Below are 24414 nucleotides of genomic sequence, written 5' to 3' on the forward strand. Positions count from 1 at the left end.
GCGCGGAAGGCACAGGTGGGCTGGCCACCCTTGCCTCTCTTTTCCTGTCACTTGTGTTTGGGCAGCGTCAATCTTCTAGCAATGTCCACATACAGAGATGCTCAAGAACATACACAGATACACACAAAAACCCTTCTCTACAGTCATAGAGTGATGCACACACAAACACATTCGAATAGAGTCACACACAGGTACACAAACATATTTCACATACATACCCCAAAACACACACAGCACAAACAGAACACACACACATATACAGTGAGGGCATGCGCAGCAGAAAACGGCGATGGTGACAACAGCTTGTTTAGGATTTACTTCTTAAGCAACATCTTAGCCTCTTAGCTACAGCCTGGAAAGGACCTTAGAGGTCAATTAGTATCTATCCTTTCTTATGGCAGATGAGGAAACTGAAATCTGGGTTAGGATTTGTCTACAGACTGGGAGTAGGGAGAATAGGAGGAGGTCAGTGAGTTCAGACCACATTGAGCACTTCTTGACCCCAGACCCACTTCATGTTTCTCTTCAAGCAGCAGAGGGGAAGAAAAATTAGACTGCTAATCTGCTCAGGAGCAAGTTGTTACACTTTGAAAGGCAGAGAAAGACAAAGTGTTAAGCTTTTCTTATGAATGGAGAGAGGCAAGGAGTGGGGCTAAGTCCATCCAACAAAAGTGGATGACAAGCAGGCTGATGTCCCCATAAAACTGAGTTTTTGTAAACCATTTAGCCACACTGTGGTTTTAGGACTGTGCTTGCTGATAATAACTAAAGTTTTTTTTTTTCACTCTCCCCATATCTGCTCAGATTTTTCACTCTCCCCATATCTGCTCAAAATTTTTTTAAGTAAAATGAAACATAGAAGACTTTTCCCAGGAGTTGGTCAATAACATTTGTATCATTACTTCTTGTCATCAAAGCATCTTTCAAGGTAGGTTGCTTCAATGACATATACAATTCCTTTTTCTCCTCGTTTTTCCAACTCATTGAAATAAACTTTTATTATTATTTTTATTGGTTGTTCAAAACATTACAAAGCTCTTGACATATCATATTTCATACATTAGATTCAAGTGGGTTATGAACTCCCGTTTTTACCCCATATGCAGATTGCAGAATCACATCGGTTACATATCCACATTTTTACATAATGCCATATTAGTAACTGTTGTATTCTGCTACCTTTCCTATCCTCTACTATCCCCCCTCCCCTCCCCTCCCATCTTGTTGTTGTTTGACACCTATATGTGTTCAAGACTGTATGGACACTTATGGAGCCAAATGTTTCTGTGAGAACCATTTATTGGCTAGTGAATTAAGAGTAGGACTTGTTTCCCCATAGAACAATGTCCTATTGTTGGGTTTCTAGGTCAACCCCACACAAGTTTTATAATGTAGCTAAAATGCTGAAGAGTTACAGTGGAGAGCAACAGTGACCAAATAAGATAAAGTCTAATAGGGAATGTGTTTTAGCAAAGGCAGATTCAATTAGGGTAAAGTAATCAGATTGAAATACTGGACATTAAAAAGAAGATGACTGCATAATTTCAAAGATGTTTGTGGTTTCTAGATCCTGGCTCATTATCATGTCCACCTCATCCTTCTTTGCTCCATACAGATATATCACTAGCCCTGCTCTAAAGCTTTCCAGTCATGACTAAGGCCATTTCAAAAAAGAAAAGGAATAAACCTCAGTCCATCCCACACCCCAAAAAAATAAAAGAGAGAGACAAGATGCTAGATGGGGTGGTCAAGGGCAAAGGTGGAAGATTTTTCTGAATATCTGGGACTAGAACTATAAAGAGGATGGAGAGAAAAGTTGAAAAGATACATGAATATGGGTGGGTAATTATCTGAATTATAAATGTAAAAAGACAAACGAAGATGGAAAGTGATGAGAAAAACTCATTTGGTTAGTTTCCACACTGGTCACTGGTCACTAGTACACAGACATGGGATATATATATATACATACACAAACATATGTGTGTGTGTGTGTGTGTGTGTATGATTATGTTTTTAGAAAAGAGGACATTTCTTCTTAAGTCTTTGTAACTCAGAAAACACCTACATTCATTTTATTTTGATCATAAAAAGAATTGCATTTCTTATTCCATCCTCCTAGTCTCCCAATGGCCACCTACTTTCTTGCAACTTCAGTCCCTTTTCCCCACCTACTTGAGGTTGGGAGATTTAAACTCAGGGGAATATACCTAGCATTTACCAGGCCCACTAACACACCCTTATAATCCCAGCAAAAAAAAAAAAAAAAAAAAAAGGCTGGGGATGTAGTTCAGTGGTAGAGCTCTCCTGGGTTTAATGCCTGGTACTGTAAAATCAAGCAAGCAAACAAAAAAAAAAACCCTATAATTTATATGATGTAAATTATAATTGCAAACAACATTTCACACAATGATGTTAGATATCTAGCATAGCCTGGAAATATGTGCTAAGATCCAGCCCCGGATGCCCCAATGTCCCCTCCTTCCTCTGAGTCCTGGAGAAGGGATTTCACAGACTCAGGAAGGAACTTGGATTTTTGAGTCATCATGGCAGATGTGCAATGACCAGAGAAAGAATGCTTAAGATCCTGCTTAAGGAGAAAAAAAAAAAGTAAAAAATCTGTTTCTTTAACTTACTACATTTTCAAGGACCTAGAACTATATGTTAGGGTCCTTTACCAGTGACTATACAGTTTCTTCTAGCTGATTTAGTTGTTCTTTGATTCTTAATATATGAAAACACCACCAGTTCTCAAATTTTTAAAAAATGATTAGTGTTCTTGAAAAAACCTTGAAGTCCATCTTGATTAGTTCTGAAAAGTCAAACAATGATGGTTATACAAAAACTAGAAAGAATTTTACAGCAAAAGTGCTAATAAAATTTGTTTTTAGATATTGGCATTCTTTCTATTAATTCAGAGGCTATACTGCATAAAATTATCTTTAACTACCACACACTTACAATCCCAGCGACTAACCATGGACTAGAAATCTGTTTCCCAAAGTATACTCCATAGACCACCTATGTCAGGATCAAATGAGGGGATTTGACGGATAGATATCTAGACCTCATCAATAATGGACACAATCAGAATTTCTAATTCCTGTGGGTGATATTTTGAAATGTGAACTTTAAGTAAATGCCCAGATGATTCTTACACACAGTAAAGTTTAAGAAGTAAGGATAGAGCAGGAGAAATGGAAATAATATACGTCAGGATTATAAGAGAATGATTGGCACATAACACACACTCAAAGCACAGACGCCATCAATATCACTGTATGATGATAAAGAGTGGCACAGCAATGTCCTTCACAAATCAGGTGTATTAGGTGTTTATTAACTTAGAAGATTTGACACTAACTGAAACAAAATTTATAACCCTGGGGACTAAGAAAGATAAACATTTTTCAATCATACACCTTCACTCTAGGGAGATTGAATCTGTATTGTTATTATATGAGAAAAACCACTTTTAATTATTGGCTACCTTTGTGTCAGCTTTGTCCCACATATGGCTGCCCATTAATGGAAAACAGCTTCTCTGTCTCTCTCCCAAGCCCTGTCACCACTCACAGCAAAGGTTTGCTGTTTACCAGTGGTAGAATATTCCAGGCATCCCCAGCCTGCACTCCATAATTCTTTGCCAGATTTCCAAAGAAAACCCTTGAATGGCAGTGTCCTCTAGGGAATGGCAGTGCCTCTCTGGGATTCCACAGGGATAGAGAGATGCCAATGTGGCTTCTAGCAGACTGAGATGTGGCCAGCACCAGAGGGGTCCAGACATGGGCATCCCTGGGCTGTCTCTCCCCTGTTACATGCCCGCTAATCAAGAATTAATCAAAATTATTTCAGGTATTTCAAAAAAATCCCACAACAAGGCTGGGGGTGTAACTCAGAGGTGGAGCACTTGCCTATCATGTGCAAGGCCCTGGATTTGATCTACAGCACTGCCCCCGGCAAAAGAAAGCCCATGAGCAATTATGAGTTGTTCCAAGTTGGTTATCAACATTAAAAGGAATGCTTCCATTTAGGAATGGACCAATATATCAGGTCTTTATTAAATCAGTGACGACTACCAACAAAAAATTATATCAAGTAGTTGGAGAGAAAGGTGAGATACACCTCTCACTTAACTTTTCTATGGGCCAGACTCTGGACTAGGCTCCAATTTACATATTTCCATGTGCATAAACATAGCATTTATTTAACAGAGTTGTATGCCTTTGAAGTACTTATTCTAGGTAAAGATTGAAGAGGATATAAAAATTCCCTAAATAAAACTCTCTATCATATTTTATTGAAGTTGTTTTTTAACTGAACAGCTTGTCAGCTTTCCATCACTGTGACAACATACTGGAGACAATCAACTTGTAATGAGGAAAGATTTATTTTGGTTCCCAGTTTCAGAGGCTTCACTTCATCATTGGTTAGCTCTTGGGCTTTTAGGCCTGAGGTAAGGCAGCACATCATGGCAGGAAGCACATAAGGGGGCAAAGCTGTTCACCTTATGGCAGCAAAAAGAGAGAGAGAAGCAGGCAGAGGTCTCAATATCCCCATCAAGGGTACACCCCCCAATGACCTAACTTTCTCCCACTAAGCCCCACCTCCTAAAGGTTCCACACCTCCCACTAGTGTCACATCCTGGTGACCAAGCTTTTAACCCATGAACCTCTGGAGGACATTTAAGATCCTAGCCATGACAAACTTCCAGAATAGCATGTAACATAGATACTTTGAATTTACTTTATTGGCATACATACCTGGTTTGGCAACTAGATTCTGAGTGCGTGGAGGAATGGACTGTTTATTCCTATCCTATTTTCTTGGGTTCTATATTTGTCTAATTGGCATTCATTAGTCACAGGGCCAAACTAACAGCCAAAGTTGTTTATACCTCCTGTGATCAGAACTCAAACTCAGAACTACTTTCTTATTGAACTCACATACCACTCTAAAATTTTCCCTGCACTAAATCAATGCAGGGACTGCTACCAGACATTGAAGGAGAATTGTGTCCCAAAGATCCCAGAAATTATGTGCTAGCCAACACTCTGCTAACTCCCTGATCTGGCCTTGACTTTCCTGCAGAAACCCCACTAAGGGCTGAGGGTTGGGCCTTTGCCTCTTTCCTTCTGCCTCCTGACCAACTCTGGTGCTTCCCCGAGGGTCCTGTGTGACATGGCATGCTGTATTTCTCACTTTAATCTTTTCTTTCAATGGCATTGACCTCTCAGGAATTGTCACTCCATCATACCTTTGTTAATGAAGATCCAGGGCCGGGGGTGTAGCTTTGTGGTAGAACTCATGCCCTGGGTTCAATCCAGCACCAAAAAGAGGATATAAATTAAAAACCTCCATAAATTAGTGTCTGAGTAGGCACTAATTTCTTCCACTGAGTACCTAACACCATTCCTTTGAACAGACAGATGAAACAAACAACTGTAGAACTGGTTAATTGAATATTTATGAAGTAAAAAAATGGTCACCTAAACCCACACTATGGGGTCCTATGGGCTAGTTGAGGGCTGAAAGATTTCCAAAAGAAAAGACAAAATACTTTTAGGAGATATCTAGATTTTGATTTCTTTGCCAATTTACTTTAACTCGGTTTAGAATGTTATTTTTGCTCCTTCTGTGTTCTACTTTAAACTCAACTTACTGTCCTAAAACTCTATTTGTTAGCCTCTTATGTGCCTGGATGATCTGTATATCAAGTAAATATGGTATCTTTAAACTAGCAAAACTCAGATTATTCTAAAAGCTTGTGATATCAAAACATTCAAATAAGGAGGCCAAAGAGGGTGACTAGTGATTTGTAGAAAGGCAACTAGTAGACATGAAATGTGTCTGAGCAAAGGTAATAAATCAAATGAAAGTTAGCTTTCATCATCAATAGTTGAAAAATAACAGTGTCAGTCCAAACCCAGTGTCTTATCTAGCTGGAACAATTAAGTAGTGTCTCCAGATTTCTGGGTAACTAGGCAATGTTTCTTTTATCATATTTCCTCCTATCCTCCCTTGATAAGTTAGTGCATTTTCCCCAATTATCACTGATAAGGTCCTGCAGAATGTCCTGTTTCTGTTACATCATCACTAGTGTCCCCATCTGTGGATGGATATCTGTAGCTCCTTCCTCGTGAAAGGATACATTGAATGGAACTCTTAGATCAGCAGGAAACTGCATGTGCTTTTGCTTTTATCAAAGTAGTGAATGTAATAATTATTTGTCTATGTAGTTTTGCAGTCTTCCCTATAGTTCTTGATGCCTACAATATACATTGGAACTTTTGCTGCAACCATCAAATACCTGGAGGTTACCATAACTAACTAGTCTCAGAGGTAGTACTAAATCCAGCCCTATTTTGTTTTTCCCTCTCTATATAGCATACACTGGCACTATAACATTGTATGTCTTGAAGTAATGCCATTCATAAACAAAATGTGCATACTTTTAGGGACCAGTGCCTTATTCATGGTCAGGGGCCACCTGTTTATCAATAGATCCATCAAAATATGGAGCTATGATAGATTATACATTTTAAAGGATTAATAAAAAAATGTAGAACATTTCTCAGTTACCAATTCTTTGTGGCTTCCTCCCAACACACTATTCCAATATTATTTTTTATTATTTTATTTATTTATTTGTTTGTTTACTTATTTATTTCGATGTTCCCATCTTTCCTGTAAGAACAGGGCACTGTCACAGGGGAGAACTCCAGAAATGATGACACACTAAGGGCTATAAGGACACAATCTTTTAATGCTGAAGCAATTGCAGGATGGCAAAGAGGGGGTTTTTACCCATTTAAGGGTTTTTTTTTCCTTTTTATTTATTTATTTTTTTCCTAATGCTGGGGATTGAATTCAGGGCATCATGCATTTCTAAGTCAAGCACTTCACTACTGAGCAACGTCCCCTAACCCTCAATTTTAAGATCTTAATAATTAGGTTTAAGGGTAAATATATTTAAAACTCAAGACAACATTCTTACATGTAGATTTTAAACACTGACATAAAGGTAATGAAAGAAATCCCACAGACCCCAAGATATCATTGCTTTGAGAAAACAGGATATTATCCTCTTCTTTATGAAGGCAAATGACCTGAGGCTAGTATTGTACACACTTGCCTGGCATTCAATTTAAAGGCCTTGAAACAACTTTAGTTCACATCTAATACCCATTGATATTCAGTAATGTACATTTACTTAACATTCCCATTTTCCAGGTTACATGATTTATTTTGTGTTCCTTGCTCTCTTAGACACTTTTTCTTTGTACTAATATCTCCATACAGGTACATGTCTTCCTACAACATCCCTCAATGCACAAAAATCTCTTTTTTATCACATCAGATTGTCAGTTTCCTAATGGCATGATGCCTTGGTGACACCTGCCATTCATAAGATAAACCATTAAGATTAGAAATGTCATAGTCTGTTTCTGATAAAGATTAATCAGTAAATTTATGGACTATTTAGAGGAAAACTAGTGGTTAATGGTTATTGAGTAGGAATCCAAAAGTGAAGCCCAGAAATCGGCTGTTTTAAACAAGTTCTTTGATTTCAATGCGTTGCAAAGTTTGAGAGCCACAGCTTCTGACCACTCCCAACAATAACTCATCACTGAAAGTTTCTCTTAATAATACCCATTCACGGGCTGGGGATGTGGCTCAAGCAGTAGCGTAGCGCTCTCCTGGCATGCGCGGGGCCCTGGGTTGGATCCTCAGCATCACATAAAAATAATAAAAAAAATAAAGATGTTGTGTCCATTGAAAACTAAAAACTAAATATTAAAAAATTCTCTCTCTCTCTCTCTCTCTCTCTCTCTCTCTCTCTCTCTTTAAAAAAATAATAATACCCATTCACTTTGTAGATCTCATTAACCATTAAGGGCACTGGCTGCCCCATTTGGGGAGCTGAATATATTCAGAGGAAAGTGCTTCCCAGTTTCCGTGCTTGTCAGGAGGTGACATAACCTCAAGGGAGAAATATACAGGCTTTGGAGTCAGATTGAGGTTGGATCTCAGTGCTGCCACTTATTGTGTGACTTTAGGTAAAACAATTCAGTACTCCAAGCCTCAGTCTCCTTATATAACAAACCACAGTCTGGCTATGATGCTTAAATGAGATATTATATAAAAGCATTCAGAAAAAAAGTCAATATTCCTTAAATATTAGCTGTTCTTCTTCCTGAAGCTTATGTAAAAATGAGTGAGAGCAATGCAGAGCACCTGGCACATCAGAGCATCCTGCAAACAGGAGGTAGCTTCAGTTTCCGGGGACTAAATATAACTTAAGAGCACAGTTCTCTCATTTGTTGAGAACCAAGGGAGAAAACTATTTCTATATTCATTTGCTTTTTGTAGGAAAAAAAATGTTATAGAGATAGCATGATGAACACATTTTTGGAAGGATCCTTCCACTGAGTCTTTTCTTTGGAAGCAAGAATGTAACTTTCTCCCTCCCTCCCCACCTTCCTTCTTTCTTTCCTTTCTATAGGAAAATAGCATTACAAATAGCATGTGCATTTTCAGATTGAAACAAAGCATTGGAGTTCCTTAAAACTACTGAAATACCAGCAAATGTTTAGTCAATATATACCCTGAAAGGCAGATATTTAGAGGTACCTTCATTCTTCCAGGAACCCAGACAATCCAAGAATTCAAGAGAACATTGTAAGGAAAAGATTCTTACTTAATGTGAAGTGTGACTTCTCTGAGCTTCATCTGAGCATATGGCTCTGTGTGTGTGACACCTGCACATGAAGACTGCAGTGAAAACTAGCTTTTGGAATTTACAGGACTAGTTTTAGCCCAGTGGTGAGGGGATGAACAAATGTGTTAGGAATCTTGACCAAAATACTATGGACAAAATAGCCATCTGATCGTCAATGAAGAATATACTCTGAGGCATACAGGAGCATGGTAAATCCATAAGGTTACTTCCTTTGGACATTGAACACATTGTACCTATGGCTAGGACAGTGCTTTGCTGACTTCCACCCTTCCAAATTTAATTGGAACACTGCCAAGTGGGGCAAGTTGGAAGTAATTTCAAGTTCAAGTACTCTGTGTACTTTGAGTCAAATTCTCTGGGCTGAACATTCAGAAGAGGCAACCTGGCTATCTGGACTTGGCTTCCCTTTGTTCTCAGGCTGATAACATCTCCCCACACATGGGTGGGTCATTCAAGGGTACTGATGTGCACAGCTCTCCATCCATCCCAAAGTACAATGACGACAATTTCCAGGAAAAGGCAATAGTATCTGCAGCTGTGCTCACATCCAGCTGCTGCTGGTGATGTCTGCAAGGAAGGAGAATCTAGGAAGGTTGTAAAGGTGTTCTTTAGATTCTTAAAGGAGGCTGCTGGTGGGAGAGATCATGTGGCATGTGTCACGTATGCATGCCCACCACCCCCTTTTACTTCAGGCATGACAGTCTCACAAATGACTGCTTTCTCATATAAGAAGCAATACCTCCTTTTCATTCCCCAGGTCAGACTATCTTTTAAAGGGCTTAAGTCTTTTTATTTTAATTTCTGATTGCACAAACTAGAAATCCATATAGATTTCTAGGAAACCTTATATTCTTCCATAAGGAAACATTTTTGGAATCTAGAGTGAAATGGGTTGGAGCATCCTAATCTCTGAAAGGAGTAAATATGCTTTGATAATGGAAGATATGACACAATCAGAGTTTTACCTCCTAAGACAACAAAGAAGCTCATGGTATGCAAGCTGATAACAGACTTAGTTACATGCTGCTTTCCATGTTTCTAGTTGAGTCCTGTAGGAATAATATGCTCTTCCATTTAAACCTATAGTTCTGATGACAATTCACACAGCTTTATCCCAATTCCATAGAATGGCCTAAGTGATTTAATGTTCATATCAGCACCCAATGACCAGGATGATTGTTATTTAAGGAGTGGGATGAAGGTTGGCTAAGGAGACAGAATGCTCATGGTTTGCTCTGACCTTAGCATTAATTAATTAATTAATTAATTAATTTTGTACCCAGGGATTGAACCCAGGGGCACTTAACCATTGAGCCACATTCCCAGCCCCCCCTTTTTTTTTGTATTTTATTTAGAGACAGGGTCTCACTGAGTTGCTTAGGGACTCACTAAGTTGTTGAGGCTGGCTTTGAACTCACCATCCTCCTGCCTCAGCCTCCTGAGCCACTGGAAAAACAGGGGTACACCACCACACCCAGCTGACCATTATCTTTTGATTGAAAATTGTACCTTTAACCCACCCTAGGAACCTACAGTCTTTCTGCATAAAACTTCCTCCATAAAGTGAGGCCTGTGTCACATCAGAAATGCCAAACCCTAAACATAGGCAGATGCCAACCTGTCAGCATCATACTGTCAGATTATAGAGCAGCACACTGGAAAATCCAAAGTGAGTAGGAAGAGCAAAGATGCATTGGAAATTAGGCCAGCTTGTCTTTGTTGTACTAACATCCGTGGAAGGGAAAGGAAGTCCCTCGGAAGAATTAGGGTACAAAGCGGAGGAGCTGCCATGCTCTGTGTCTGTTCTGTTTTCCACAGTTGCCACTGCGGTATCCTCATTATATTATAACACTTATTTCCAAGCACTGTCACTTGTTCTGAATCATCTAAACTGAGATGACAAATGGAGTTAGCTTGATGCCTCTTGGGGCATGCATATTTTCACTTCTAATTTATAAATATGGTTCAAATGGGGACTTTTTGAGTTTTGATACCTGCTATAGTTTGAATCTTTAATGTCCCCCAAAGATTCATGTGTGAAAGGCTTGGTCTCTAAGGTGGGGTTATTGGGAGGTGGGACCTACGTCATTTGGGGTATAGCCTCAAACAGGATCATGGAAGAAACCTCTTCCTCCTGCTCTCTTTTGCTCCCTGGCTCATGATGTGAGAAGTTTTACTCTGCCACACATTCCTGACATGTTATGTTGTCTCTGCCTAAGGCCCAAAGCAACAGGACTAACCATGGACTAAAACCCCTAAAACCAAGAACCAAAATTAACTTTTTTCCTTTACAAGTTAATTATCTCAGTTATTCCATTATAGTGATGGAAAGCTGACTAACACAGTTCCTACACAGGAGCCTGTCAATTATTTCTTTCTAGCCTGAGAACAGCAGCATTTTTATTCTATCACTATATTTAAAATGTGCATGCATTGGTTGACTGCACAGCTAAAGGTGAACTTTAACATTTTAGTCTTCTAAGGCTGTAGGTCACTCACAGAGATACAGAAAGAGGGCTTCCCATTTCAGCAAGGGATAGATGGCAGACCAGGGCTGTTCAGTTCTCCTTTCCTAATTTTGCAATGATGTTGGGAAGGGTCATCCGTGTGTAGCGGGGATGATGTAAAGACACACGTGTAGCCCTGGGTGTGCTTAGCATGGCACTGTTAATCATTAGCATCTAAAGCTCTAGTGAGATAGGACTGACAGCCTGTTATCCTCAACTTCACAGGAATCAAAATCAGCATGTGAGCAAAGCCATCATGCTTCTCAAGGGTAGGAGGAAACAAAAGACACAATATATGCTGGGGTGAGCCAGCAGGGCATGCTGCACTGCTTACACCCATGTTTTATTCATTTTAAAAGGTTCTCAGGGAGAGAAGAAGCACATTCCCCAGCAGAGTTGACTTGCCTGGGAGGACAGGCAGAAAAATGGTCATGTATTGGACAAAATGTGGAAAAAATATATGAAGACATTTGGAATTACAGAGTATCTTAATGAGGCCACAGCCAGAGAGCCTGAATGGCCCAGGGAAACCCATCTTCCAGATTCTGCATATCATTTTCAATGTACCATAACAACATATTTACACCCCCCTAGCAGAAAATGGTAGGTAGAATTGAGCTGCCTAAGCCCTTGGCAAAGAACTGAGCAAATGGAATTGACCTTTCCACTTAAAAAAGAAATTAAGTATACATTTCAGTGGATCCAAGAACATTCACAGTGTTGATAACCATCACCTTTGTCCATTTGCGGAAATATTTCAACATCTCAAACAGAAACTCTATTCATTAACCAATAACTTCCAAGTACCCCTCCCATTCAGCTCCTAATTTTCTGTAAATTTTCATATTCTAGGTACCTCATAACTAGAATAACATTTCTTGTTTTGTATCTGACTTATTTCAGTTAACATAATATCTTTATGTTTTATCTATGTTGCAGCATGTACCAGAATTTTGTTCATTTTTAAGGCTGAATCATATATATATATATATGATTCAGCCTTAAAAATATATATAAAATCATATATATAAAATTATATAAATATAAATCATATATATATATTTATAGAAAATTAGCTAGGATAATATAAGGACACATGTGTAGTCCATGTACATATATATGGACACAAATATATATAATTCAGCCTTTGAAAAGGAAAAATATGCCATATATATTAAGAAAAAAATATATATATGCCTCTTTTGTTGTGTTTTGTTTTTGAACAGTCATCCTAAGGAGTATGAAGCTGTATATATATATTATATGTGTATTATATATACACATACACACATGTATGTGCATTACATACAATATGCACATATGTATACATACATATTTACACACACACACTCTTGGTTGTCCATTCATCTGTTGATAGACATGAATTTTTTTTTTCCATTTTTTGGCTACTGTGAATAATGCTGTTGTGAATAGTATGTCAAATATCTGTTTTGAGTCCATACTTTCAATATATGCCCAGAAGTGGAATTGTTGGATCATATGGTATTGCTTTATTTAATTTTTTGAGGATGTGCCCAAACTGTTTTCCACAGGGGCTTCACTATTTTACATTTTCACCAGCAATGAACGAGGATTCAGATTTCTCCACATTCTTGCCAGCACTTCTTGTTTTGTTGTGTGTGTGATTTTTAAGTGATCTCATAGTTTTGATTTGCACGCCATGCTTTTTCCAATTTAGTCATTAAGGACAAGTGTCTTTTCCTCTGAAATTCTGGTAGCTCCCCCTGATGGAGCACACAACGTGATTGAGCATACAATGTACCCGTGAAGCCTGTTTTCTGACAAATCTCAGAGTGTCCCGGCAGGGATTTCACCTTGTCGCTGCCGCCAAGCTACACACAGAGACTGATTGGAATTGTAGAAAGGCAAACTCCTGAACCGGGAGTGCACTTTGCACTTCCTATGGAGCAGGATGAAGGGTTTTTTTTTTCTTTCTGTCTTTAAATACAGCAGCATCAGAGACTTCCATTCTGTGAAAACCAGGCAATTCACCCATCAAGCCTGTGAAGATGGTTGAAGCAGACGCTCTAATGGCTGAATGGCTAGACAAAGGCAGCCATGATAGGGTTCGCTCCTTTTGGCGGAAAAGCTCATTGCTCTGACCTGACATAAAGATCAGTAAATTACACCTGGGATAATTGGAAGAAACTGGACCTTCAACCACCAGAGGAGTTGTTCCTTGTCAGTCAATGACAGCTGACAACTTTAGGCGAGAACCGTCATAACCAGTGGCTTTTTTTAAAAAATGATTTTAAAATTGTCGATGGAACTTTATTTTATTTATTAATTTTTATTTATATGCGGTGCTGAGAACCGCACCTAGTGCCTCACACATGCTAGGCAAGGCTCTACCACTGAGCCACAATCCCAGCCCATGGCCAGTGTTTTTAAATACACTCAGTAAAGGATGGTCAGATGTTATAGTTATTTTCTTTTGTGTGACTTGAAGATGGGAACTTTATATGATGTTATGGGGATGGAGGGCATAAGAGTAGTAGAGGTAAGGGTCCCACAAATCTGGCTCTAGGCTCTAGTGCACATTCTCTGGTGAAACTATCCAGGTCAATAGCAGTGAAGCTCACCTTTGCTGCTGATGCTGGCAAAGAGAGATCTTACCTTATTAGTAGGTCAAAAGGAGTAAGAATCAGAGGAGCTTCTCTTTAACCAGCCACAGATATATATTCAAACTTTGGAGTCATGGAAATATTAATTTCAATTAACTTTGAGTTTCTGTGGAGCAAAATTCCCAAGAGAAAGAATCTTTATTGGTCTACTTAATTACCATTATCTCTGTCCCCACATAACTTCTTTGCAAACCTCTTCCTGGTTACTGGCCATGAACTGGCTACCCTTGGGTCACATGACATACAATATGGCCACTCAGAGAAAATAGAGAGTAGCAAGTAAGAGAATGCCTTGGAGTTTGGACTAGGTATCACATCAATGATGGATGCATCCAATATATTCATTCTTAACTCTGAACTTATGAAAACCAGAAAGCTGGACTTTACATTTGTCTCCCTTGCTTAAAACTTAGAACAGTTTCTATAGATTATGAGGATTACTTATAAAAAAGAATCTAGGTCAGGTCCTACTTGCATATGACTATTCCTAATTATTATTAATTAATTATTTAATTTTTAAATAAACCCTCCCCACCTTAAAGAGAGATTATCCATATAAATCATATATATGATTTATATGGATAATATATATATATATATATATATATAAAGATATATATATCTTTAATGAGTTACCTGAATTGAGTAACTATTTCCTAGATTACGCCCAGGTGAAATTAATTTTCTTACTCTTCAGTGATTTGGTCTAATAGTTAATAAGTGAAGGAAAAAGAAATTTTTACTCCTTTAGAATTCTCGTCTTAAAAGAACTACCAAGTTTCAAAGCATCACTTTTACCTCCCTTCTAAAAGACTCATGGTTTATCTGCTGCCTTTGCTCTCCTTGCCATCTTCAAACAGTTGTATTAAGAACAGTCCTCTCTCCAAGCTTGGCACAGTAACAGGCACCTGTGGCTTTAGCTACTCAGGGGGCTGAGGCAGGAGAGCTTGAGCCCAGGGGTTCAAGGCTAGCTTGAGCAACATAGCAAGACCCCAGGTACAAAAACAACTTCCTAGTCACATGTTTTACAGATGACCAACCCACCCCTACTCAGTAGGAAAGCTCTACCTCCCACCACTCTGCCATCCATGCCAGGCCCACTCCCCCATCAATCAATCCTTTACAGGTCACTGCCCCAACAGAATGCTCCTCCTCACCACCCTCCAGAGTTCCATTCAATCCCATATCAGCCGCAGTCACCCAGCATGAACCCATAGGTCTGCAGATGCTGCGGGCTTTCCTTCAACTGCCCTCCTATGGCTCAACCAGACTCTTGTTCTAGGTGCCTGCTGCTCAGTTGGCTTCCTAAACTCCTCTCGCATATGACACTAGGAGTCTTCCAAGATTTGTTCTCAGCTTAGAGAAAGAGGAAAACAAATTCTCCTTTCCACCAGAGCAGCCCTATTTTATTAGAGTTGCAACAGACCTGCATTTGTATACCAAAGTCACTGAAAAACAATGGATTTTATCCTCACAGTGGATTATACTCTTACTCTGGCCCAAATCTCCTTACTAGTCACTACTCTTGACTCCACAGATGAAGTCGAATGTTTTCTAAGATCAAGCTTAAAGGGCATCTACGCTGCTTGTGAGGGATAAGCCATTATTGGCACCTAGTAAATCCATACTATGACTAAATTACCAGATTAGCTAGAGAAAAAAGAATAATGGAATAGAACAGAAGGCTACTGTATTTTGGTATTATACATGTCAATAAGGAGCCCAGTGAGTTGGCACATGCCTGTAATCCCAGCAACTCTGGAAGCTGAAGCAAAAGGATCACAAGTTCAAGGCCAACCTCAGCAACTTAGTGAGACCCTCAGCAATTTAGCAAGATTATGTCTCAAAGTAAAAAAAAAATAAAATGGTCTAGAGGTAGCTCGGTGGTAAAGCATCCCTGGGTTCAAGTCCCAGTACCAAAAATATACATCTCAGTAAGAAATATTATTTGTTACAAATGACAAAAAACAAATTTGAATTATCTTGGTTAGTTCAATCTTGAAGATTTAATTGGATCGAATAGTTGGAGAAAGAATGAAACAAACAGGTTGGGTAACTTAAGGCACAGAGCTGAATCAGAGTCGCAGATTCAAAGACCACAGGTCCCAGCAACAACAGCAGCATGCCTCTGATTAAAAAAGAAATCATTGTCCTGCCCCAAACAGATCATGCACATCTGAGTACAGTCATTCCTAGAATAAGTAGATGTGTATTTAGAAGTTATGTGTAGTACTATCAACTCCGGAATCACCTACAACTCTGCTACAGTAAGAGGTTTCTTTTGTTTTTAAAGATAGCAAACGTAAAGCTGGAAGGTCAATGGATATATGAATTTCTAAATTTGCTGAAATTTAAACTCAGTTACATTGTTTAAGTATTATATCTTTTATGTCTAATTGTGCTTTTACCTTTTTTTCCCTTGGAAATGAATAATTATGAATACATATTTATATATCTCATACAGAATGAAGATGATAGAAACCTTAAAAAGTGCCTTGGAGCAGATGGTAGTTTTAGAACAAAACAAATCCATTAGCTGTCAAATCCAGCTTCCCGTAGGATGAAAAATAGTTCTCAGGTGGTGCTAAGAAAAGCTCTCACTTATTCTAATACCTTAGGACATGGATTCTTTTGTAAAAATTTTGGCACGGGAAGACTATGACAACCTACAATTAATGAATGTCACAAAAATAAAATAATAAATGCAAAAAATTTGAAAAGACTTCACTGATCAAATATGAAACCCAATTTAAACTGTATTTTTAGAGAGAATGTACTTGATATAGGATCGAATGGTGCAAATTTCCAGGGTTTTCCAGGTATGTATAGTTTTCCTGTGCCCGTTTGTGGAATCTTTTGATCTTTTGTATTTAATTATGATGAGGAAGAAATAATCTCTGATTTTATAAAAGTAGAGATTTTTACAACTAGTAAAACATTAGAAGTCATTATAGATTAAGCAAATGATTTGTTCAAGGTCACATGACTATCTTGAGCCAGAGCTGGAACTGGGAGTCAAGTCCCATCTCCTATGTCCTTCCTATCATCCCTACCAATGCTAAGTGACCATTTTCCAAAGGAATGTTTCTACAAATAGCCACTCATTTAAGATTTTATGTACAAATAGATTCATGTGGATCTACTAAGTCTTGTGGATAAGCAATTTTTTAAAACATTTTACCTGTCCACAAATTGTTTTCAAGGTAAACAAATAAAATTATAGGTTTCTTGCTCTTCTCAGTGGAAAAACCAGAGTCCTATGTGTACCCTGCAATACAGGTCCCATCTAGGAGCACTTTAATTTAATAGTGAAGCTTAAATTCCTATCTAGTAAGTCATCAAATCTGTATTTAAATAACTCAATCCATGATTTTCATGGGAATGAAATAAAAATTCTGTCCATCAGCATTAGCATAAGTCAGGAATAAATGAGAAATAGAGAGAGTTAAGCCATAGCAAAGAAACCAGGCAAAAGGGCAAAGCAAATTTGAGAATCTGGAAACATTATTCATGAGCTGGGAGAGGTAAATGAATTTACTTAATATAAAATCAGTATGATGATTAATTTTGTGTGTGAACTTGATTGGGTCATGAGGTGCCCAGATATTTGGTCAAACAGTTTTCTGTATTTTTACGAGGGTTTATTTATTTATTTATTTATTTATTTATTTATGTGGTGTGTGTGTGTGTGTGTGTGTGTGTCTGGATATTGACCCCAAGCCTTCATGTATACTAGGCAAGTGCTCTACCACTGAGTCACATTCCCAACCCTGAGAGGGTTTTAGTATGCTTTCAGATTTAAATTGGTAGGCTAAGTGTGTTTGTCAACCTTACATTGCTATGACAAAAATTCCTGACAAGAACAACTTAGAGAAGGAAAACAGAGGTTTCATTTCACGGTCAGCTAACTCCCTTGTTCTGAGCCTGAGATGAGGTTGAACATCATGATGATGAGAGTGTTTTTTTTCCCCAACCATCATACTCAGGAGACTACTCAGTTCATGGCAGCCTGGAAGCAGAGAGTGAAAGAAGTGGGAAGGAGCCAGGGACAAGATAGAGTCCCCAAGGACACACCCTTAATGACCTACTTCCTTCAACCATGCCCCACTGGCCTATAGTTACCACCAGAAGTTCATTCAGATTATTAATTCATCAAATGGATTAATCCACTGATGAGGTTAAATTCCTCACAATACAATAATTTCCTAGTGGTCCTACTTGTGGACATTGCTGCATTGCCTTCATATGAGTTTTGGGGGCACATTCCTAGATCCAAACCATAACATTAAGTAAAGCACATTGTCCTCCTTAATGTGATGGGTCTCATCTAATCAGTTGTAGGCCTAAATAGAACAAAAAATTGATCCTTCCCCTGAGTAAGGTAGTTCCTTCTACCTGACTCCCTTTGAACTGGATCATTGGTTTTTGTTTCGTTTTGTTTTTCTTTTGTTTGTTTGTTTTTTTTTCCCCAACCATCAAATTCAAACTGAAACATTGGCTCTTCTGGGTCTCTGAGTCTGTTGGGCATTGGACTTGAACTTACACCATCAACTTTCCTGGGTCTCCAGCTTGCAAATCACACTGAAGATCTTTGGTCCTGTCCGTCTCCATAATGACAAGAGTCGATTACTATTAATGCATCATATCTATCTATCTGAACACATCTTATTAGTTTTGTTTTTCTGAAGAACTCTTAAATATAGAGAGCAATCATTTTCACTCTGGAAGTAATCATAGTCACCCAGTCAATGTCCATTCTGTTTGTACTTTCACATAATTTTCAAATTGGTTTGTCTTCATCATCTCCATAGACAAAGATAAAGTAACAAAACCTGCCACTCATTGGTTTCTTTTCTTGCAGTAATGTAACCAATCTTGTTTTAATTTTTTTGCTTTCTTTGTGAACTCAAGATAAATTTTAAAATTTTCCCTGTTTCTGAAGAGCAAAATGATTCTCTTTTTGGTGTGATCTATACACTTGGTAAGATGGACCATCTGGTTTATCTGCCACTATGTGTATGCAAACTTGTATTGGCCTTGGCATTTCCAAAGCATTTTTACCATTTTTTTTTTTTTGCCAGTGAGTCCTTACCATAAGATTCCTTTTAGCTAAGAAAATTCTGCAATGAATTGAAGGCATGGTTTCCTTCTCTTAATGAGTCAATCATCAAGTTAGAAGATGTGCTAGATGATAAAATCAGAAAGAAACTTCCAGAAGCTCTGAGAAGAAAGAGGCCCAGGAATGTTGTGCAGTCATGAGAGGTTACTTAAAGTGGTAGGAGGAATGTCCTCAATGTGAAGGAAAGAAAAGCAGTCTTTCCCAATGGGGAGCAATATGAGTTATGAGTCAAAGATACGGGAACAAGTTTCAAGAACTGAAGATGTACGCTGGGAATTGTGTGTGTGTTTGGAGTCGGGGGCTACAGGGGTGGTGAGAGATGAGTTGAGATGGAAAATTCCCTCCAGACACTTTGCAACCGGGCCAACATCCCTAATGTTTAATATCAACCATGACTCAGTTTACCTATTCTATTTAAGAGTACCCATGGACTGAAGGCGATGTTGTCCAGTCCATGAAATTCTACCTGCGTGCCCTGCACATCTGCATAGCGGGAACCCATGACATCAAAAAGAGTTTTGTTCAGCCAATGACTCACAACCCAGTCTTTCCTCTAGAAAGTCTACTTAATTAAATGAATGCCTTTGAAATGTTGAAAATTGAAATGACATGACAAATTGGATGGGTTGTAGATAAAATCGATCAAACTTTACATATATTTACCAACTCTTTAGAAAGGTGGGAAATTTCACATTTTTTTTTAATGAAAAACTGTTATAAAAATAAAAGTGGTTTTTTGTTTGTTTGTTTGTTTGTTACCGGGAATTAGACCCAGAGATGCTTTACCACTGAGCCACATCCTCAGCCCTTTTTATATTTTTATTTAGAGACAAGGTCTCGCTAAGTTTCTTAGGGCCTCATTAAGTTGCTGAGGCTGGCTTTGAACCCATGATCCTCCTGCCTTGGCCTCTTGACACACTGGAATACAGTTGTGCGCCACTGCACCTGGCCATATTAAAATTTTTAAGAAATAATCTAAGTAAAAATGAACATATACAAAAAAATTAAGAAGTAACTACTTAGGAAAACAGCTAGAAATGAAGTCTACTTATTGTCTGCCTCTTTTTGTGTATTGAATTCTTCCTCTCTATAACCTTGGTGGACAAATCGGTGTAAATGGTATGTCAGTTGTGCAAGAACATTATTTCAAAGGGAGATTTTACTGGAGAGTGGAAAACAGTCTATTACTGAGTTTGAAGTGCACTGAATTAGACAATCCGATGGAGAGCTCACTTCTTTTTATTTGTAACTGTCTCCAGGATGATGTCAATGGGCCTGAGGTGGGAAATTCTATGTTTGGAATGTGCCATTATTCTTAGCTTTGGATTTTCAACAGTGAATTTTGCATGCTGAGAGCCAAAAACCCAAATTCTGACTATTAATTACTACCTTAGCCTGGGTGGGAATCTAATCCCACTATTGAAGAAAGTTGTCCAGTGCTTTGTTCCAACTGACCTCATTTTTGTTTTAGCCATGACATTTCCCATCACTCATACACTGGAGGAAGAGAGATGGTGGGAATCGCTACCAACTGTTTTCAAACCAGTCGATCTGAAATCTTTCTAATGTGATACATGTGACTGGAAAATGATTGAATACTCCTCATAATCAAAGAAATTAGATTAGCCTGTGAATCAGAAATGGTTTTCCAAAAGGGTTATAGATATTTATCTCTGTTTTTTTAAAGCATACAGCAAATTTATTGGTTTCAGTGGGTTTTAATTTCTTGCTAAACAACTTCTGTTATCTATGAGAACAGCAGAATAAGAATAATAGAGTGGACCTCAAACTTGGGGTCCTCAGCTGGTATGATTTGGATATAGTCTGAGTGTGCCCCAAGACTTTATGGGTTGAAATGTAGTCCCTTGTGAGTTATTAAGAGTATGGAAGTATAACCTGACTACGAGTGTCTAGGGCTGGATTCTGGGAATTGGTTAGGATTAGATAAGGTCATCAGTTATCATCCATGATGGAATCCTATTGGCTGGAAGAGGGAGACCAAGCAGGCACACATACCCATGCATACGTCCTGGCTCTTGCCATGTGATGTCCTGTGCTGCTTCTGGTGTGTGTTAATCAGTTTTACATTACTATGACCAAAAACACCTAACAAGAACAACTTAGAGGAGGAAGAGTTTATTTGGGTCTCATGGTTTCAGAAGTTCAGTTGGGGGTGAGCCAGCTCCCTTGATCTGGACCCCAGGTGAGGCAGAACATCATAGCAGTAGGGCGTGGGGGAAGAAAACTTCTCAGCATGTGGCAACCAAGAATCAGGGAGAAGCCAGGGACAAAGTATGATCCCCATGGCATGCGCCCAGTGACCTACTTCCTTTAGCCGTAACTTTCCTGCCCACAGTTGCCACCCAATAGAGTTGTCCTTTCAAATTATTAATCCATCAAATGAACTCATCTACTGGTTAGATTATGGCTTTCATAATCTTTTGCCTCTGAACATTGCTACATTCTCTATCACATGTGCTTATTGGGGGTATCTCATATCCAAACCATAGGAAGGACTCTGGCAAAAAGCAGGCAATCACCAGATGTGAGCCCTTGAACCTCCAAAACTATGAGCTAAGTAAATTTCTCTCTCTCTCTCTCTCTCTCTCTCTCTCTCTCTCTTTGTATGAAGTTTGCCTGCCTCAGCTATTTTGTTGTAGGGATAAGAAGTTGACAGGCAGATCAGGCCCAGCGGCTGGTTGCGGGCCGGAGCCGGCCCCACCCCCAGTGCCTGCAAAGTAGGAGAACCGGCGACCCACAGGCAGGTCAGGCCCAGCAATCTGCGAAGAGACAGAGCTGACACACGCGCCTGCAGGGAACAGGGCCCTGCGACCCACCAGCGGCCTTCTGTGGGGCAGGCCCGTCCCCTCCCCCAGTGCCTGCAAGGTAGGAGGGACTGTGACCACCGGCAGAGCAGGCCCAGTGGCTGGTTGGGGCCAGAGCCGGCCCCACCCCCAGTGCCTGCAAGGTAGGAGAACCGGCGACCTACGGGCAGGCCAGGCCCAGCAATCGGCGGACAGACAGAGCTGACACACGCGTCTGCAGGGAACAGGGTCCTGCGACCCACCAGCGGCCTTCTGTGGGGCAGGCCCGTCCCCTCCCCCAGAGCCTGCAAGGTAGGCGGGACTGTCACCTCTAGCAGATCAGGCTTAGTGGCCTGCTGAGGGGCAGGACAGTCCCCTCCCCCAGTGCCTGCAAGGTAGGCGGGACTGCGACCAGCGGCAGATCAGGCCCAGCGGCTGGTTGCGGACCGGAGCCGGCCCCACCCCCAGTGCCTGCAAAGTAGGAGAACCGGCGACCCACAGGCAGGTCAGGCCCAGAAATCTGCGAAGAGACAGAGCTGACACACGCGCCTGCAGGGAACAGGGTCCTGCGACCCACCAGCGGCCTTCTGTGGGGCAGGCCCGTCCCCTCCCCCAGTGCCTGCAAGGTAGGCGGGACTGCGACCAGCGGCAGATCAGGCCCAGCGGCTTGTTGCGGCCGGAGCCAGCGCCACCCCCAGTGCCTGCAAGGTAGGCATACCAGGGACCCATTGGGAGGTTAGGCCCAGCAACCTACGGAGAGACAGAGGTGCCCCTCGCGCCTGCTGGGTAGGCGGACCTTCGACCGGCCAGCAGAGCAGACCTAGGGCCCGCCAGCGTGGTAGACAGATCGCACCAATTGGTGGAGGATCACAGCCACCATCTGTCCTGCAAGGGAGACTTTTCAACTATACAAGAGCAATATAAATAAATAGAGGGAAAATCTCAAAAACACAACAGCTTCACCAAGCAGAAAGAAACGCCAGCAGTATGAAAAGACAAGGAAAGAAAGGACCACAGGCAATGCAGGTCAACTCAACTCTAGAAGAGGTAATAGCTGCAACAGATGGAATGTCAGACAGAGAGGTCAGGATATACATGCTTCAGATGATCTGGAGTCTCAAGGAAGACATGAGACAGCAAAATCAGACAATGAAAGATCACATTGACAAGGAACTTCATAAACAAATCCAGGAAGTAAAAGATCAATTTCACAGGGAGATAGAGGAAATAAAAAACAAACAAATACAAATCCTAGAAATGCAGGAAGCAATAAACCAACTTAAAAACTCAATTGAGAAAACTACCAGCAGAGTGGATCACTTAGAAGATAGAACATCAGACAATGAAGACAGAGTATTTCAACTTGAAAAGAGCATAGACAGCTCAGCAAGTCTGCTAAGAAACCATGAGCAGAACATCCAAGAAATATGGGATAATATCAAAAGACCAAACTTAAGAGTCATTGGGATACAGGAAGGCACAGAGCTCCAAACCAAAGGAATAGACAACTTATTCAGTGAAATAATACGAGAAAACTTCCCATACTTGAAGAATGAGACAGAACCCCAAATCCTAGAAGCCTACAGGACGCCGAATGTGCAAAATCATAAGAGATCCACACCTAGACACATTATAATGAAGATGTCCAACATACAGAATAAGGAGAGAATTTTAAAAGCTACAAGAGAAAGGAAGCAGATTACATTTAGGGGTAAACCAATCAGGATAACAGCTGATCTCTCAACACAGACTCTAAAAGCTAGAAGATCCTGGAATAACATATTTCAAACGCTAAAAGAAAATGGGTTCCAACCAAGAATCGTGTATCCAGCAAAATTAAGCTTCAGGATGGAAGATGAAATTAAAACATTCCATGATAAACAAAAGTTAAAAGAATTTGCAGCTAGAAAACCATCTCTTCAAAAAATCCTTGGCAAAACACTACAGGAAGAGGAAATGGAAAACAACAATGAAAACCAACAGTGGGAGGTAGGACAGTAAAGGGGGGGAAAATCAAAGAGAAAAACAAATCAGGTTTAACAGCATTAATAAACAAATATGGCTGGAAGAACAAACCATATCTCAATAATAACTCTAAATGTTAATGGCTTAAACTCACCAATTAAGAGACACAGGCTAGTTGAATGGATCACAAAACAAGATCCAACAATATGCTGCCTTCAGGAGACGCATTTGATAGGAAAGGATATACATAGACTGAAGGTGAAAGGTTGGGAAAAATCATATCACTCATATGGACTGCGGAAACAAGCAGGAGTGTCCATACTCATATCAAATAAAATAGATTTCAAACCAAAGTTAATCAAAAGGGATAAAGAAGGACACTACATACTGCTCAAGGGAACCATACACCAACAAGACATAACAATCATAAATATATATGCCCCAAACAACGGTGCTGCTGCGTTCATCAAGCAAACTCTTCTCAAGTTCAAGAGTCTAATAGACCACCATACAATAATCATGGGAGACTTCAACACACCTCTCTCACCACTGGACAGATCTTCCAAACAAAAGTTGAATAAGGAAACTATAGAACTCAATAACACAATTAACAACCTAGACTTAATTGACA

General features: G+C 39.7%; 1 protein-coding gene across 1 annotated transcript in view; it reads left to right on the forward strand.

Annotated features, from left to right (window-relative positions):
- Window positions 1-24414, forward strand: part of LOC144367385 (uncharacterized) — a 74635-nt gene that overhangs the window by 678 nt on the left and 49543 nt on the right. The gene's annotated exons all lie outside the window — the stretch shown is intronic.

The sequence above is a fragment of the Ictidomys tridecemlineatus genome, chromosome 10 (assembly GCF_052094955.1).
Source record: "Ictidomys tridecemlineatus isolate mIctTri1 chromosome 10, mIctTri1.hap1, whole genome shotgun sequence".
Taxonomy (NCBI): Eukaryota; Metazoa; Chordata; class Mammalia; order Rodentia; family Sciuridae; genus Ictidomys; species Ictidomys tridecemlineatus.